At 39.2% G+C, this 9,024-nt stretch overlaps 1 pseudogene across 1 annotated transcript; it reads left to right on the top strand.

The window, feature by feature from the left end:
* The first annotated feature begins 1,701 nt into the window (after positions 1 to 1,701).
* On the top strand, positions 1,702 to 3,927 carry LOC148731204 (TNF receptor-associated factor 5-like; annotated as a pseudogene). The gene is made up of 4 exons (XR_016001498.1): positions 1,702 to 2,251; positions 2,564 to 2,738; positions 2,852 to 3,069; positions 3,250 to 3,927. The product of XR_016001498.1 is annotated as a TNF receptor-associated factor 5-like (transcript).
* The last annotated feature ends 5,097 nt before the right edge of the window (positions 3,928 to 9,024 follow it).

Here is a 9,024-nt window from a genome sequence, read left to right as displayed (position 1 = left end):
GAAAAATTTCTGCTTTCTTATTGATTTTTAATGATGGCTCCTGAAGATCAAAATTATTGACCACAGACCACACTTTGAATGGGTTTCCTGGCATGATAACCCACACAGGATGTTGGGAGAACATGAGAGAAGCATCTGGGCAAGCGGTTTACAAGCTTTTCCAGTGGTGCCCTATTGCTTTTGTAATGTAAAATAATAAAAAATGACTTTATTTATACAGGGTAGCCCAGCTCTTTAACTCAAACTATGAGTTTACCGGCACAATAAACCATAGGTTTTCAACCAATCAGAATGCGTGTACCATCTCAGTTATTTTGTAATATGCAATTCAATTAAACTGACAAGTTAACAGACCCATTTGTAAAAATACACATGCAAAAGGTTATTTAGCTGTTATTCTTCTCATTATTTCTCTACTTTAAGGATTGATTCTAAGGACAATAACACAATACTTTGTTTCTGCAGTATATCAAGCAATGTTACACAGAGCAGTTATATTCAAAAAAAGGAAACTTGGAGATCAACCCTATATTAACTAGCTCCGGTATGTAAAGGGTTCCAAGGTCCCAGCGGCACATCCCCACCCACAAAGTCCTAAAGTTACCCCCCCCGGTTATATTCAACAAAACACTCTAAAAAGTCCCCCTTCCCCATCATCGTGCATTAGGAGTTTGTATTTCAGACACGAGCTAGTGCCTCACTTTGTGGGACATTTGCTCACATTATTTACATATCGGCGCTTTAGAATAGTAACGGTTAAATTTAGCCCAGCGGTAAGTTACATGCAAAAATCATATTTGTAGAAACTAAAAATACCTTACAGGAAAGTAAATGCCTAGCGTCGACATGAAACGTTAGGTTTCCGAGTTCGACAGTAGTCTGTGGTGTTGTAGAGGAGACTGATGTTGTCAGCCACAATCTGACGTGCACCTCACTTTTTATGTGTCATTAGTAAGAACAACACGCATTTTCTTTAGGCAATGCTTTGTTGTTTCATACATATATTTTAAGTCACAAGCATTTTTATAAATTAGTTCTGAGATAAAAGTGTGTAGTGTCCAGTAAATACTTTTTTTCCTGACTCCTTTCTATATTTCTTAGAGCTCCCCTTACTCGAGCGAAATCAATGTGAGCCTATTGTGCTTAATTAGTGGTTTTCACTGTCACTGTAAACCAACAGAAACATCTGTTTTTGAGTTGAGATAATTTCCTATCTATGCGTGAATTCTTCCCTTGATGAACTCACAAAGAACTTGATGAAGTCAAAAAGCCCCCCAAAACAATCCCTGGAAAAAAAGTTAGCCTCTAAGAAATTGTTTGTCGAGACATATATAAAATTACATAATGCGATAAATGATAGCAAATGGTACAAAGCCCCCCGCCCCCATTCCGCGCGCGGCCTCTTATAAAAAATTCCTACGCTCAAATCAAGCCATCAAACTTTTTTACCCCTATCTCCCCTCTCCCCCTAAAAAGATTAATTAATAATTAACAAAACCCTTAGATCTGGCTATTTCTTGACATCCGGAGTACTGTATAGTAAACACCCTCTCTCTCTGGAGTTTAGTAATGAATCAGTGGCTTTGATATTTTATAATCATTGTCGAATTCTTACCCCTCCCCCAGCGTTTTCATTTTTTTGGCAAAGTAGGGAAAAAGAAAAAAACGTATGTGGAACCTTGATCCCAGTTCATTTCAGTCTAATTGGAAAGGGGGGTAGGGCAATTGTCCCTCTAAAATATACTTAACGAATTATGTCATTCTCTTTCCCGTACAGTCAATACGTCATACTTAAAGCAGTGGCATGCAAAGAGGGACACCTTTCTTGCCGCGGCTGTCTAAGGCAGTGGATGCATTTGCATTGTAACAGAAACTGCCCTGTCGGAAGGCAACCCCTCCAAGCCTCGGACGTGAGGGGCATAATCACTTTCGACAGGGTAGTGGATTCACTGGAAGTGTACTGTGTAAGGAGAGCAGAGGGGTGTAATTGGACGGGCCCATTGGAGAAAATCTCTGATCATCAACAGCAATGCCTCCATGAGCCCGTCCAATGCACCCACCAAGGTTGCATACAGACGTTCCCTCGCGGAGAGGTTGAAAGGCACGCCGGCGAATGCGACATGCGTCCCCAAGATTGCGGGTACTGCGGAGTTACGCTGCCCTTCCGGTAGTATCACCAACACCAGGAGTTGGAATGCCGGAAGGCTCCTGTAACGTGCCCGTTCAATTGCAACGTGGTTTCCATACCTCGGTAAGTCTGATTAGTTTAATAATGTAAACTGATGTTTAAAAAACCACTTCAAAAACCGTGAACGAACGACGTAGCTCAACTTTGGATAAAACAGAAATAAAATAGAATTAGAGACAAATACTGATCAAACAACATAAAAAGGGCTGAGGAAAACAACATATTCGACTGCCCATCAGTTTTAAGTCTCCTGCAATCTCTCCGACTATCAAACGAAAGAAACCCTCTCATAAATTGTTAATATTTCTTCGTTTAATCTAAACGTTGTATACATGACGACTAATGGTGTAAACAAAAGGAAGTTATCTTTTCCAGGGACCTATTGAACGGGCACATTGCCTCCGGATGTACCCGCGTGTTCGCTGCCTGTCCATTCTCGGTGTGCAACGATGTGATGCGCAGAGAGGAGCTTGCCAGACACGAGGCAGAAAATACGGAGAGCCACCTGCAGTTGCTTCTAGCAGAAAGGAGGGCAAACCAACTCAGCGATGTAAGTACTAGCAAAAGAAAATAGTTGATTGCCACAAATTCTTAAAGGCAGTAGCTACAAAAATGGTTTATACAACTTAAGGTGTTAATGAAGATTCAACCATTGCCCTTCAGGTGACTCCACGTATGACGCCGGGAAGAGTGGCGACCTTCCAAGGGAGCATCCCTGGGTTAGAGGAACAGTCAAACTCCAAGACCCTGGCGGTGGGCATAAAGAGTCCTTTAATTGTAGGCCACTTCAGGGCGATTATAGTACCCAAGATGTCCACTGCCAGGAACACGGGGGTTTTCTTTGAAAACGCAGGCTCAGATCCCGTGTTCCTCAACTTAAGGTTAATATTCTATCTGCTGTGAAGTTTTGTAAAATTAAAAGATCGATTGTTTGAGAAATACAATCCAACGATAAAAATAACAAAATCTACTTTTTTCTCAATCACCAGCATAACTCTCCGCCAAGGAAGTGACGCCTTCGCTCGCCGATCGCCTGTCCCCAGATGGCTTCTGCAATCTTGACCGCTAGGATGGGAGGATTTCCTCCCTCTGGACGAAGTCAGGAGCCGTTATTTAGACGAGAATGGAACTCTTACTATTCATACAAGCTACCAGTAATATACTTGAGTAGGATGGTTTCATTCTCGTTTAAGTAGGTTGGGTTAAGGTTATATGACGGGGTTTTAATGGACCAGAATATTTTTAGAAACAATTTAGGAAACAGATTTCCCACGAAAATAGAATCTGTAACGGCCACCATGTCTATGAGCGTATTGTAAGTATAAGATATTACTCTTATGGAAAAAAAAAAAAACCAACACATAATTTCGGTCGAAAGAAAGCCTCATCTAGATCTTTTTGCAAACATAAATCAACCTTTTGTCTTATTTAAGTGGCAAGTGGTAAGTAAGGAGGGGTGATCTTTTAAGTTACATATCTTATAGTATGCATGTTTAGTTAAGGTAAGACTGAAAACCACTGCAAAAACTTTGTTGGAACAATCTTGCCCTACGCACAAATACCAGAGGTTGTGATAATTAATATTTTCAATGTTGCAAGAAGGGGAACAGCTTTCATTAAGTACAAATACATAGTTAAAATTGGATATTTAAATTTCGAATAAAAACTGCAGAACAATATCCTCCCCCCTTCCCCCCATCCACAGAAGCGATCATGGAGGATTTACTGTAATTATAAAATCTAGAACTTTCTTATAGTATTATAGTGCATGAGGTAACTCAGTCCAAGAGATCAACCTGAATACCTTCAACATCTCAGAAATATTACATACCACTAGGTAGAATTCTTTTCGTGCATAGCTTTGGCCAAGAAATAAATGATGCATGTGTTCGTTCTTGGGTTTTGTCAAATTCCAGGGGAAGATAGAACAAATTTTTATGAAAGATTTGCTCCAGTTTTTGATCCTTTAACATTTTCTCTTGATAAACCCAGGTACGTATTTCCAGTGGAAAAAGAAAATATATATCAGCAAAGATGTCAGGTTGAAGAAACTATTGGGCTGTGTGGTAAATGTTTCGTTTACTACAAGTTATCAGGTTCTACATTGCACCAAAAAAAAACAAAACAAAACAAAACAAAACAAAAAAACAGCGAGATCTATTAAGATAGATTAGTGCGTTTTTCTTTATAATTTGTAGAAAAAAAGCGAAAAGCAAAACCAAAAAATGTTAAAGGCAAAATCGGCACTTGCGTTGTATTTTGTGTTTGTGATAAAAGCAAATTTTCGTCCAAAAATTATGCACGCAAATGAAAACTGGAAGAGATTATAATAAATCTCGGCTCCAATGATAACTATCTTAAAAACGGTAGCCAAGGAAAGAATTTACTTAATATTGTACGTATTAGGACTTTGAGGTTAAGTAATCTATTAAGAAACTTGTTAAAAATTACCAATGGTAATCTATTAAGTCTTTGAAGTTAACTTATTAAACATTGTGAGCATTTTTGATTGACAAGTTACGGCGTAAAAGTTACGACGTAAAGCTTATTTGACAAGGTTTTCATTGACAAGTTATAAAGGTGATAAATTTTACGTCGTAAAAGATACGACGTAAAACTTATTTGATAAATTACGACGTAACGTGTAGTCAAAATTGAATTTTACGTCGTAACGCGAAGCTCCTCATTTTGAAGACGTTGAAAGTCCACTAAACGATGATCGAATTCTCGCCGTAAAATAGACGTCGGTGTATTTGACGCCATACAATAGAATACAAGGTTTTACGTCGTAAAATTTAGGACGTGATATCTGACAGAGGAATATGATCCCCTTGAACTTAAAAAAGGTGTCAGAAAGTCAAATATGTGCTCAAAGTGTTTTGGACAGTAATGAACGCCATACCTTCCCCATCTCTGCGGAAAGGTCATCCAGTCAGCCTAATCATGCAAGTTGAGAACTGCGTTGTTCGAGTTGCCCATAGATACCTCTACGAGTGTAAAACTAAGGATGGGCTTTGTATATTAATGCACCGTTTTTACCGTTATACACACACGAGTTTTCAGTATAATCCTAAAACCAATCAGATCCGGCAACCGAAAACTTTTAAGAAAACTAAATTAGGGCTTCCTTTCAATTAAACGTCCCCTCTCAAGTAGATTACAGTTGTAACATTGCATGGATACACATTTCGAGATATTAGGCATGTTTTACGTACTCAGTAACGAATTATTCTTATTCAGATAAGGGTGACTATGTTGGGAAGGGGGTCTTGGCTGGTTACTCTCTCGTCTTATAAAATGCGCATTTTTCCAATTAATTAGGGTCCTAACTGAATGGTTAACGACGAAATTGGGACAACATTGTTCATTGACAATGGTATACCATTCCTTTCCTTCCAGCCCCCTAAATCTTAGGGAGTCTCATAAGGTGTTAAGTGCGAATGTTTGAATTGACCGAGTTAAAACCGAAAAATGTGGCACATGATCGAACAATTGAAAACCTTCATATTTTGCCCAGAGATAACTTACGTTGAATTCAGAAACGTGGTAAGGATTTTTTTCCCCAGACTTGCTTCTTTGTCCGATCCTAGAAAATACACGAAAACTGAAACGAGCGTCCGTAGCCGTAAAATGGCGGAAATCAGTGCCCAGAGTAGAGGCAAATGAACTTTGCTCGTGAAAAGCACAAAGGAGAGCAAGCTCGTATCAGTTTGACAAATTTTTATAAGAGGGATTGAGGTATGGCTTAAGTCTAAAACGGGACCGTTTCATTTAATTTTGACATCACGGAACGCTTTCAAAAATTACCGATATTTCAAACTCCAAATATCGCATTTTGTAACACATGCGGTATAACTCAGAATCGATTCAGGTTAAGCTCATGATAAGTGGAAATAGTGCTGTTTTTGAGGATATAAAAATTAATTTGGGGCTTTTCATTTCCGCACGGAAAAACCAGGTTGAACTTTGTGAAAATCGCATCATCGTCATTTACGTCACGAGATAATCTAATTAGGCACCTGGTGGTTAAATCCGGAATTCAAGCACATTTTAGAAGTTAGCACCGTGGTCGATCAGGAGATCAATACAGTAAGCTAGCCTTGCAAAGCTAACCACGGCAGACTGCCGGTTTTTATCTCTGCTTTCGTTTCAAATTCTCATCCATTTCCCATGGCAGAATTATTTACAATAACACATTCCTTACGCGAGCGGAAGGTGTCTGTTTTTCTTTGGGTATTCGAACACCTATAAGTCCTAAGAAAGTTCTGGGGTAAACTTGAGCTTCATTGTCGACTTAAAATAGGACAATCCAATCATTTATAACGGCAGTTTAAATGTTCTCTGCCGAATACGTTGAAGACGGGAAGCAATCTGTGTGTAGATGTGACGTACTCAAGCATTTGTCACGCAAAGCTGAAATTATTTCAATCTTGTTCCCATCTTGAGATTTCATGGCCACGAATATCGATGATAAGTATATACTAAAAGAGTGGATAGCTTCGAGGGCGCGCTCTGATTGGCTAGTCAAACCCCGAATATCCTGTGCTAGTTACCTCCCAGCAACTCGGGAAAAAATGGCGTCCCGTTTTGCATCCGTGACAAGGGAAGAAATCCCTGAGATTAATTTTGGTGGTGTATATTATCTCACTGTTTTAGTATGTACTAAAAAAACTATTCACCTCAGTATAATTTGAATATATCAACAAAGTTGAAATGGTAAATTTGCCACCGTTACGATTATAAAAGCTGACGTTTCGAGCGTTAGCCCTTCGTCGGAGCGAAGGGCTAACGCTCGAAACGTCAGCTTTTATAATCGTAACGGTGGCCAATTTACCATTTCAACTTTGTTGATATATTGAGATTATTTCGTTACCCCCACCCACGCAGCCCCAAACAGTTCCTTTAGAAACTATCAGCCTTTATTCACCTCAGTGTCGGTGGTTAACGGTGGATATTTACCTCGCCACTTCGCGGCTCGGTAAAGTATCCATCCCTAACCACCTCCTCTTCAGTGAGTAATTCTTAAATAGCGTTTTGTAACAAACTTGTTTATATGATAATTGTTCTTATCAGTTAGTCATTGCTGTGAAACTTGTTAGGTTAGCAGAGGGGATCTCCTGTAGAGTTGAATGTGATAGTAACATTACTTAGAAGAGCTAATAAGCAGAACACAAAACCAACAAATAGCTAAAGAAAAAAGGATAAGGAATGGATCAAAGGTCAGAGTAAGGGCGAAATGGAGGCAAAGTACGAAATGATCGGAATAGAAGAAGAATACCGAGTATGTAGCTGGAAACAGAATAAATTAGATAGGGTGAACTAGACCTGAGGACAAATGTATGATAAACAATATAAAAAATGTGAGATTTGAAATTACTACCACAAACAAAGAATCTTAGCTGATTTAAGAACGTTCTTCCCAAATTGAAAGTACTGGTTACAAAACTCACGGAAAGTGGTTGGGCTCGAAACTGTTCTCAAATTAAACCAACTAAGTTGAGAAAAAGGTAATTCTTTTGATATACCGATGTTGAGCCAATGTCGTTCCGTAAAGTCATTTCTGAACATTTAAAGACTGTCGGCAATACCGATGTTGAGGCCGAAATAATTTTAATTTTAGATCGAGCGGCAATTATTAACACACTTTCCAGCAATCAGACTAGATCACCAGTTCCGGGCATCACTGTTTTTGAGGCATTGAATGAAGGAGAGGGTCACCAAAAAGGCCATGCATTCTAGAAGGGCTATCCAGCCATGCTAAAGGAAAAATGCGCAGGCCTTATCGCAGAATTAGTAAGGCACTTTTGAGATGAATTTTCTAGCTAACCTTTTTTTCAGGTTTTCATTGTTAAAATGATCATTTCAAGGAGGATTTCCAAAATGCTGCAAAGCGGCGGTCTAGTCAAACTGCCAAAATGGCGCGGCATGTTGTTCCGGATTTTCTTTAAATTTGTGGTTTGCTTACAGCGACTTAACGTGTCAGCCTTCTTAATTACAGAGGCTGTGGAAAGGAACACAATTGAGCAGTTGGCGCAAAGAATTACTTCTTATTAACCAAGCGCGAGGGCCGTACTTATTATTGGCTCAAAATCGTAGTAGTATGGAGTGAGCGCAGCGAGGTCCGTACAAAAATACCGAGGGCCAATATTTCCCAATACAGCTCAAGTAAGCGATGTTACTAAGTATTTTATCATGACGTTCGGGAAAACCTCTTTAGTTTTAATTTCTCGGCTTTCGCGAATCAAAATATACGGCTAATGACAGCGTCCGTGGAAATGGTCCAGCAAATCCCGCCGATATTGCATGTAAAATGAGAAGTCAGAGATCGTCAAATGGAGATCAATTGTTTTCAAAGTAAGAATGCCTCTCAACATATCAAGATGCAAGATATTTCAGCAGGCTGTTAGCCTTTAACAAGAGTGGTGTCTTGAAGCGAAATGTAACTGCTTCGCAAGAGGAGAAAGAGGACCTTGATGATTGTATCAGCGAAGTAGAAGCAATGGAGACAATATTCCAAATAGGAAGGGAAAAAGAACTTTAATTTAAAACGTGTATTTTAATCGAAGTAATCTCTGTTTAATTATGAATAACCTGCAAAAGGCACTCATGGATACTGTGAGGTAAAAATTACTGTCTGTAATATCTGGCAAGGAGCCTGGCTAAACAGAGGAAAGCAAAGCCCTCTACATTTGAGTACCACAACGCTACTAGCAACTCCTTGCCACATAACATATATAACAATGCGAATTCAATTGTAACTGCAATGAAACGTGGAAATAAGCTTAGCACTTATGTCCACTAAATACATAGAAGAGGCTGGCTCCAGTCCTAACGTG

This window comes from Stylophora pistillata, chromosome 5 (genome assembly GCF_964205215.1).
Source record: "Stylophora pistillata chromosome 5, jaStyPist1.2, whole genome shotgun sequence".
NCBI classification, from domain to species: domain Eukaryota; kingdom Metazoa; phylum Cnidaria; class Anthozoa; order Scleractinia; family Pocilloporidae; genus Stylophora; species Stylophora pistillata.
Note: the sequence above shows the minus strand (reverse complement) of the source record. Positions and strands in the feature narration are given on the sequence as shown.